At 41.9% G+C, this 7,595-nt stretch overlaps 1 non-coding gene across 1 annotated transcript; it reads right to left on the bottom strand.

Moving 5' to 3' along the window:
• Positions 1-229: 229 nt before the first annotated feature.
• On the bottom strand, positions 230-334 carry LOC144820560 (U6 spliceosomal RNA). The gene has a single exon (XR_013607848.1). It is a non-coding gene; the product is annotated as a U6 spliceosomal RNA (small nuclear RNA).
• Between the last annotated feature and the right edge of the window lie 7,261 nt (positions 335-7,595).

Raw genomic sequence — 7,595 nt, 5'->3', positions numbered from 1 at the left:
ATTTTATTACGATGAAGAAAATCCCCACATCTCCTGGACTAGCACATTGTCAAAGCAAATCACAAAAATGGAAAGGAACGTTTTATAGTAATGTCCATATCAACAACTTATTATTGTATTTCTTCAGCATACAGTCAGCAGGCCAAGTTCCAATAAAATATTTTAATTTTTATTCCAAAATTATTGCAGATGAATCAATATGTCACATATTCATGAAGTCTTTTCAGCCAAAAATATGGAACGCTTCACAAATTTGCGTATCATTTTTGCTGTGGGGCCATGCTAATCTTCTCTGTATTGTTCAAATTTTAGTATATGTGCCGCCGAAGCGTTCCATATTTTTAACTGAAAAGACGTAATTTAAGGAAAACAGACTACATTTAAAAAAAACTGTGTTATTGAAAAAGCAGTCACAGAGATAGTGGTCTGTTAACCCCAGCAGGCCACCATCCCTGTGAGCGCCGGCCATTCCCAGTTCGTCACAAAATGTGACCAGCCTCATGAATATTATTCAGGCAATTCCTTTGTGACCCATTTGGGAATCGCAAACAGTGTCTCAGACACTGTTGTACATCAGTGTTTGCGACTCACAATTTGAAAATCGCAGAAAAATGTAAAACACTTAGGGCCATACAACTCGTCCAATAGCCCCAAACTCCAACCATAAGTAACATTTCTCCAAGGCATACACTACATGAGCAGCTATTACAAAAGTAACTTATCCCCTCTCTCTACATCAGGGACACCTCGAAGCTTGAGATGTTGAGTAACTGCGTCATTGTAAGTGACTCCAATCACAATTGGGGACAGCACATTAGTGGATTCAAATGAAACAGAATCAAAGATATAGAAAACCAGAATGGTAAATAATCCTTTAATAGTCAAGCTCGACAAACCTATGGTGATAGGTGTGCCCTTATTCTCTTAGAAGGTAACCATGATTACTATGGATGACTCCGTAATTACTTTATGTTGGCTCTCATGTGTGTATATATCAAAAAGAAACTACTCAACTGTTCCCAAAGCATCCAGGCCCAGCGTGTCATGTGCCAATGTTACATGAACTGAGTCTCTGGCTCAGCTCTAAATGGTTTGCTTTCCCATCCACAGGTGACAAGAGTGAACTTAGTTCGACACTCCAGTACTTGAATATGAAAGCCAGGTTTTGGTAGCACCGCAGAACTACACCTACTATATAGCTGAAGTAGTGTCAAAACTTTTGGGTCATTACCAGTCCCTAAACAGGGATCCCGGACACTGTAATGGTCAAAAAAAACATTTCTTATTCTCTTCAGTCACACATGCACATACAAGATGCGCTACAAAATCGACACTTTAAGTAAAAAGTACCCACACAAAATATAATTAAAACAGCACAAATCCACGTTGTAGATGACAATAAACCGAATATTTCAAAAATAGTTAAAAAGCCATCTAAAATCCTAACACCCTGAAACCTACTTCTATACACTACGTTAGGAGAGCATGGAGAGTAGAATAACTTTTATCTACATTTTCTTAGCGAGAGTGAGCGCACTGCATACCTTATTTACAGCAAAATGCTGTAATTATTAGGGGTCAAGGATTCCATCTACCCTGAGAAAAGGAAACACTTGTTCAGTATCAGCTCCTCCCAGGCTCAGGCTTGATATTAGCTTTCAGTAGAAAGTGCAACAATGCAGCAGCATCTCAGGCAGGCAGGAACGTCTCCGGCAGTATGTTACTCGCGATAATCTGGGGCGAAGAACTTCTTCTAAAAGGTGGTCAAGTGACAGTGCGTTTAAGTTGTATCTGATGTAAGATGAATTTTCAACATCACCTTAGGAATGTTTGATATGACCAATGAGCATCAAGATTCTAATCTAAGTCTCATACCGTTAAGAATATAAGATATAAATACGACAATTCAGACTACACAGTTTTTGCTATTATTTCTATTTGACTTTGAAATTAAAATAGAAAGGCACTTGTTCCAGACTGATGTCACATGAGGTGTTTTGTTTATGTCTTTATCTAAATGACTTGATAGATCGTAAAAAAGATAAGGACAGATGACAACTGTATCAAAGGAAGACATGTTGATGATTCTGCAATAATAAAGAAAATCATGTCACAGCTTACTTAAAAGTTGAGCCTTATGTCATTATGTCATTGAAATATTTGCACATATTTCTAACTTGTATGCAAATCCCAAATAATGAGGTGATACTAGTAATAAATGTGCAGCATTACACCACATAATTTTCTTTTTCTTGCCACATAATTTAGTCAACCCTGCTGCAAAATGTGGTCCAACCCGGCAGCATAATTTTATGGCCCTGCCTTCATTGTTTTTATGTAACACATCCTTTGCATTGATTTACATACTTGTATGATTTACTGTCATTTTGTAATGAGTGCATGTGATGTAAAGTTCTCTAAGACCCTCCATTGGGAAGAGTAGCACTATTAAAGAATGAAATGAAAACAAATATTTAATTTAATTTGTTATTCATGCAAAAACTCCTACAGTCTGATACATCTGACACTCCAGTGCATTTATGTTTCTTTTATGTAGGACTGAACATAAACAAAAGCTTGCTTCCAAATCACAGCTTCTCTTAAGTACTTGTGAGGAGATAAAAAGCTGTGTGCCTTTGTTTCACCTTCATTGCTCTGGACTCTGGATGACAGGCTCAAGCGCCCAATGAGGATACTACTTCAACAAAAGGAGGACTGACAGGCCTGTAAATCAGGCTTTCCTCTGTGCTGCAGCTGGAAGTGAAAATAAAGAAAGCCCCTCCACCACCTGCATATGCATATTGCTGCACAGAGTGTAAACGAGACAATATGCAGGTGATGCTGAATGTGCCCAGGTGTTGGAAAACTACAGTAGGACAAGTTTAGCATAATTCATGGATCACAAACTTCATGGCAAGGAGCATGGCGTCCACCCCAAGAAAATTATGGGCGCAGCAGTGTGCACCCCAGACATTTATATATTCACTGAACAAACCATAGGTTTCAGGCCCATATTAGTTAGAAATTAGCATTTAAAAAACCTTAGAAATACACAGAAAAAAACATAGGTTTCAGGGATGTTATAGTTAGTTGGACATTTCACTCACAGAAAACCCATAGAAATTCCCCTGTTATAGTTAGTTGAGCTAACTATAACTCACGCCCCCCAATGCACTGCTTATGACGTCACATATTACATCATTCATGACATGGGCAGTGACATTACTGATGACATCACTGATGACATCTCAAATTACCTCACTGATGACATCATCCAGTGACTGTGTGTTTCTGTAAAGTTTAAATATGTTTGATATATATGCCAAGGTGAATCGAAGAATGAATGGGTGTATGATTAAATAGGTGTGTAACTGACTGTATAAGTGAGTGATTAATTGTGTCTTGCTTAATGCATGTGTTATTGACTGATACAGACATTCACACAGTTTAGGTTGTCAGTTGTTGTGTAAGCAATTGCATGGTTTGGTTAGCAGCTAAATGATGATCTATATGAGCTGTTCATTGCTTGCCTGAGGACCTGTATGGGCACCTGAGTGTCTGTGTGGATGGGTGGAGGTGTGACTCTGTGCATAGATGTGTGAGTGGATAATTCACTGGGTATATGTGTTCAAGTCTGTATCTGTGAAGGGCTGTATGGCTGGGTGAGTATGTGTATGAGTGTCTTGGTGAGTGAATGAAAGCCTCAGTGGTACATGTGTGAGTAACTGCATATGTGAAAGGCAGTATATATGAGTGTTGGACTGTATAAATGACTATATGTGAGAGTGAGTGATTGTAAGAGTGCCTGTATGGAGCAGCGTGTGCTTGTTTTAGTTATTGTATTAGAGTGTATGTATATGTTACTATATGTTTAAATAATTGATGTAGTATGTGTATAACTGTACAGGTTCGTAAATGAAAGTGTGATTGAATATTTCCATGACTGACTCGGTGTGTGAGTAACTTTGTGAATGAGAGACGGTGTGTGAGTGTCTGTATAGATATGTGAGCGCATATGATAATTCTATATTGATGGATGACTGTATGTATGACTGACTGTATAGGTGAATGAGTATATGTGTGTGTAGAGCTAGGAATTAGTGAGTGGATATGTCCTAACTGGTATTGGTGTGTTCATGGTTTCGAAAATGATAGTCTGTATTTTAGAGTGGGTGTATCAATTGTTATGTTAGGGTCTGATAAGGTGCATCAGATTTTCACATAGATGATGTCATCAGTGATATAATCAGTGATGTAATTTGAGATGTCATCAGTGAAGTCACTGACCATGTCATGAATGATCTAATATGTGACGTCATCAGCAGTGCATTGCGGGGGCGCAAGGTATAATTAGCTCAGCTTACTATAACAGGGGAATTTCTATGGTTTCTATGAGTGAAATGTCCAACTAACTATAACATCCCTAATTTCTAAGGTTTTTTAAATGCTAATTTTGAACAATAACGGGCCTGAAATCTATGGTTTTTTCAGTGAATTTCAAAGGTTTTTTAAATGCTAATTTCTAAATATAACGTGCCTGAAACCTATAGTTTTTTCAGTGAATTTCAAAGGTTTTTTAAATGCTAAGTTCTAATTATAATGTTCATTAAACCTATGTTTTTTTCTGTGTTTTTAATTATTATCCCATTCTCAACCTAGGGAAAAATGCAAATCTCACCACTTTTCTATCTGTACCTTCCGCGCATAAAATTGCCACAAACGAGAGTCACAACTAACTCTAATCATATGCAAAGTAGGCATTCCTGTGCGCAAAAAACACGAAATCAGCACGTCCCCATATTTTAAACTACCAACCAAATCTGCAATACGATCCAAAAAGCAGGCGATAAGCCCAGTTAGCAGTAACAAATTAAAATCAACCTTTAACTGGTGTAAGGAGGTCGACTATCTACTCCATGAATTGGACCTAACTCACAGCCACATCTAAATGTGATAGAGCTAATGATCATGCAGCTCCGACACCCAACAAGGCCACAACACCCAGCGCCACCACAACCTCCCCCCGGACCACCCCCCCTACTACCACTGAGGCAGTGCAAAACAGGACAACGGACCTTCCCAACACCCCATGCCCCTCAGCCACACTATAGCTGAAAGTTGGGAGATGTGGCATCCAACTATATATGAAGGAGGCAAGTCATCCATCAATAATAAAGCACACAATGCCAAGTGTAACTCTGATGTACTGCACAGACCTCACTATGTAAAGCACAAACATCTCCATGTGGAGATATACTATTGATACTTGTAGTGTAGCGCACAGTGGACGCAACCATGTTACCTCAGGCAGTGGAGAAATTCTCGGTCATGTAGCTTTTTTTTCCCCCCTGGAAGCGGAGTGGACTGCTCCAACATACGCCACTCCAGCGCAGAAGTATGAATAAATAGGCCAGGCCTTAGGCATGGTTCACTTGTAGGAAGACCTACGACTCTGTCAGAGTGGCAGCCCTCACCCTGGCATGTGGCTGCCGCCATGACCACTGGCCTTGTCAACACAGGCCACCTGCGAACCCAGAGGCACAGCACCACAGAATTATGTCTGTACCGACTACACTGCAGACAACATGGCTCACAATTCAGATGCAGAGGCGATTGCAGATGATGCAGTCCACTTCGTAAGACCCGTTGCTCTAAGTGCGGCCCGCTCAGGCCGTGCATCATCACATGGTGCACACACGCTGTGCGCCTCTGATGCTACTAACTCACTGTTCCAGAAGTCATTGCCACGACCCTTATTAAGGCAGAATTTAGTAGACAAAAGACATTGCTCCCAGTGCAGCCCACCGGGACCACGTATAATCGCAGGGTGCACAAACGCTGTGTGCTTTAGGTGCTACTAACTCACTGCACCATAAGTTATAGCGACGTGGCCTTATCAAGGCAGAATTCATTAGACAAAAGACATTGCTCCCAGTGCGGCCCACCGGCACCACGTATCATTGCAGGGTGCTCACACGCTGAGGGCTCCATGTGCCACTAACTGCAGCTAAACTCAACACCATGTGGCTGTGCGCCAATCCTGACCGCTGCCTCTGCCCTGCACTGGGGTTACACGGTTCACAATTCAAGTTTAGTAGCGACACAAATTGTGTAAGAGACCATAATGGGTTAAGAAGACCAAATACTCCCAATCTGTGCAGCTCAAATCAATGTCACATGCATGTGTGCCTTTGCTGACCACTGCCTCTGGCCTACACTGTGGAAGACCAGTGACACGTGGTGCCAACTGGCCCTGTTCAACACAAGCCGTTCCCACATGTGTAACTGTGAACTGAGTCCTGAATGGCAGCAACGACAGCACCAGACTCCCTTCGATCAGTGAGGTGTATTTGTATATGGAAGGCCGGCGACACGTGGTGCCACTGAACCTGCACTACGCAGGCCGGTGGGGCTACCAATGTATGCACGTGGCTGTGGGCCCTTGCTCACTGCTACCTCTGGCCTACACTGTGGAAGACCGGCGCACATGGTGCCACTAAATGTCTTCAACACAAGGCAATTCTACATTCGGAACTGTGCCTGAGTCATGAATGACAGTTACCCCAACTCTGAGAGACAACCACTGCAGCAGAGTCCCTTCGATCAGTGAGGCATATCGCCGTATCGAAGGCTGGCGAATCGTGCTGCCACTAACTCTGTTCAACACAAGCCAATCCCACATGTGTAACTGTGTCCTGAGTCCTGAATGACAGTTACCCCACGTCCGTGGCAGCGACAATGGGGTGGCTGAGTGAGCTAAAGAATGGTGATGGATTAAACCCAGATCAGTTGACTGGGGGTGAGTGTTTGATTTGCTCAAACGCTCCGTCCATCATCCCCTTTTGTATCGCTTTGTGGCAGCGAGAACAGCACCAGACTCCCTCTGATCAGTCAGGCATATTTCCATATGCAACGGCGGCGACACAAGGTGCCACTAACTCTCTTTAACACAAGCCGATCCCACATCTGTAACTGTGTCCTGTGTCCTGAATCGCACTGACCCCAAGTCCTTTGCACCTCCATGGCACCGACATCAGCACCACACTCCCTTCAATCAGTGAGGCATATTTCGTTATGCAAGGCCGGTGACACGTAGTCCCACTAACCCTCTTTAACGCAACCCAATCCCACATGTGTAACTGTGTCCTGAGTCGTCAATGGCAGAAACTCCAAGTCCATGGCAACGACCACAGTACCACACTCCCTTCAATCAGTGAGGGGTATTTCCATATGCAACTACAGACTCCAGTAGGCAAGTAACTATCACAGTCCTACACCCTACATATTATCCTTTTAGTATCCTCACTTCAAGAACTTTTTTATATCAGTTATAGCTTTACTACAATGACCAAATGAATCTTCAAATGCAAACTAACATGAAATAGCAGTCCACACTGCAGGCAGTACAGCTCACAATTCCAATTTTAAATGCTAACTTCTAACAACAGATTGTACTCAGAAAATACAACACTTTGTCAGTATATTCTATACTTATTTAATCTTTTCATCATACGCCTACACTGCACTCAGTAGGGCTCGCAATGAAAATTATTTCTTCATTCATTAATTACAGAGTCCACTAGGCAAGTAACTAT

The sequence above is a fragment of the Lissotriton helveticus genome, chromosome 2_1, assembly GCF_964261635.1.
Source record: "Lissotriton helveticus chromosome 2_1, aLisHel1.1, whole genome shotgun sequence".
In the NCBI taxonomy this organism is placed as follows: domain Eukaryota; kingdom Metazoa; phylum Chordata; class Amphibia; order Caudata; family Salamandridae; genus Lissotriton; species Lissotriton helveticus.
This window is presented reverse-complemented; position numbering and strand designations above follow the sequence as displayed.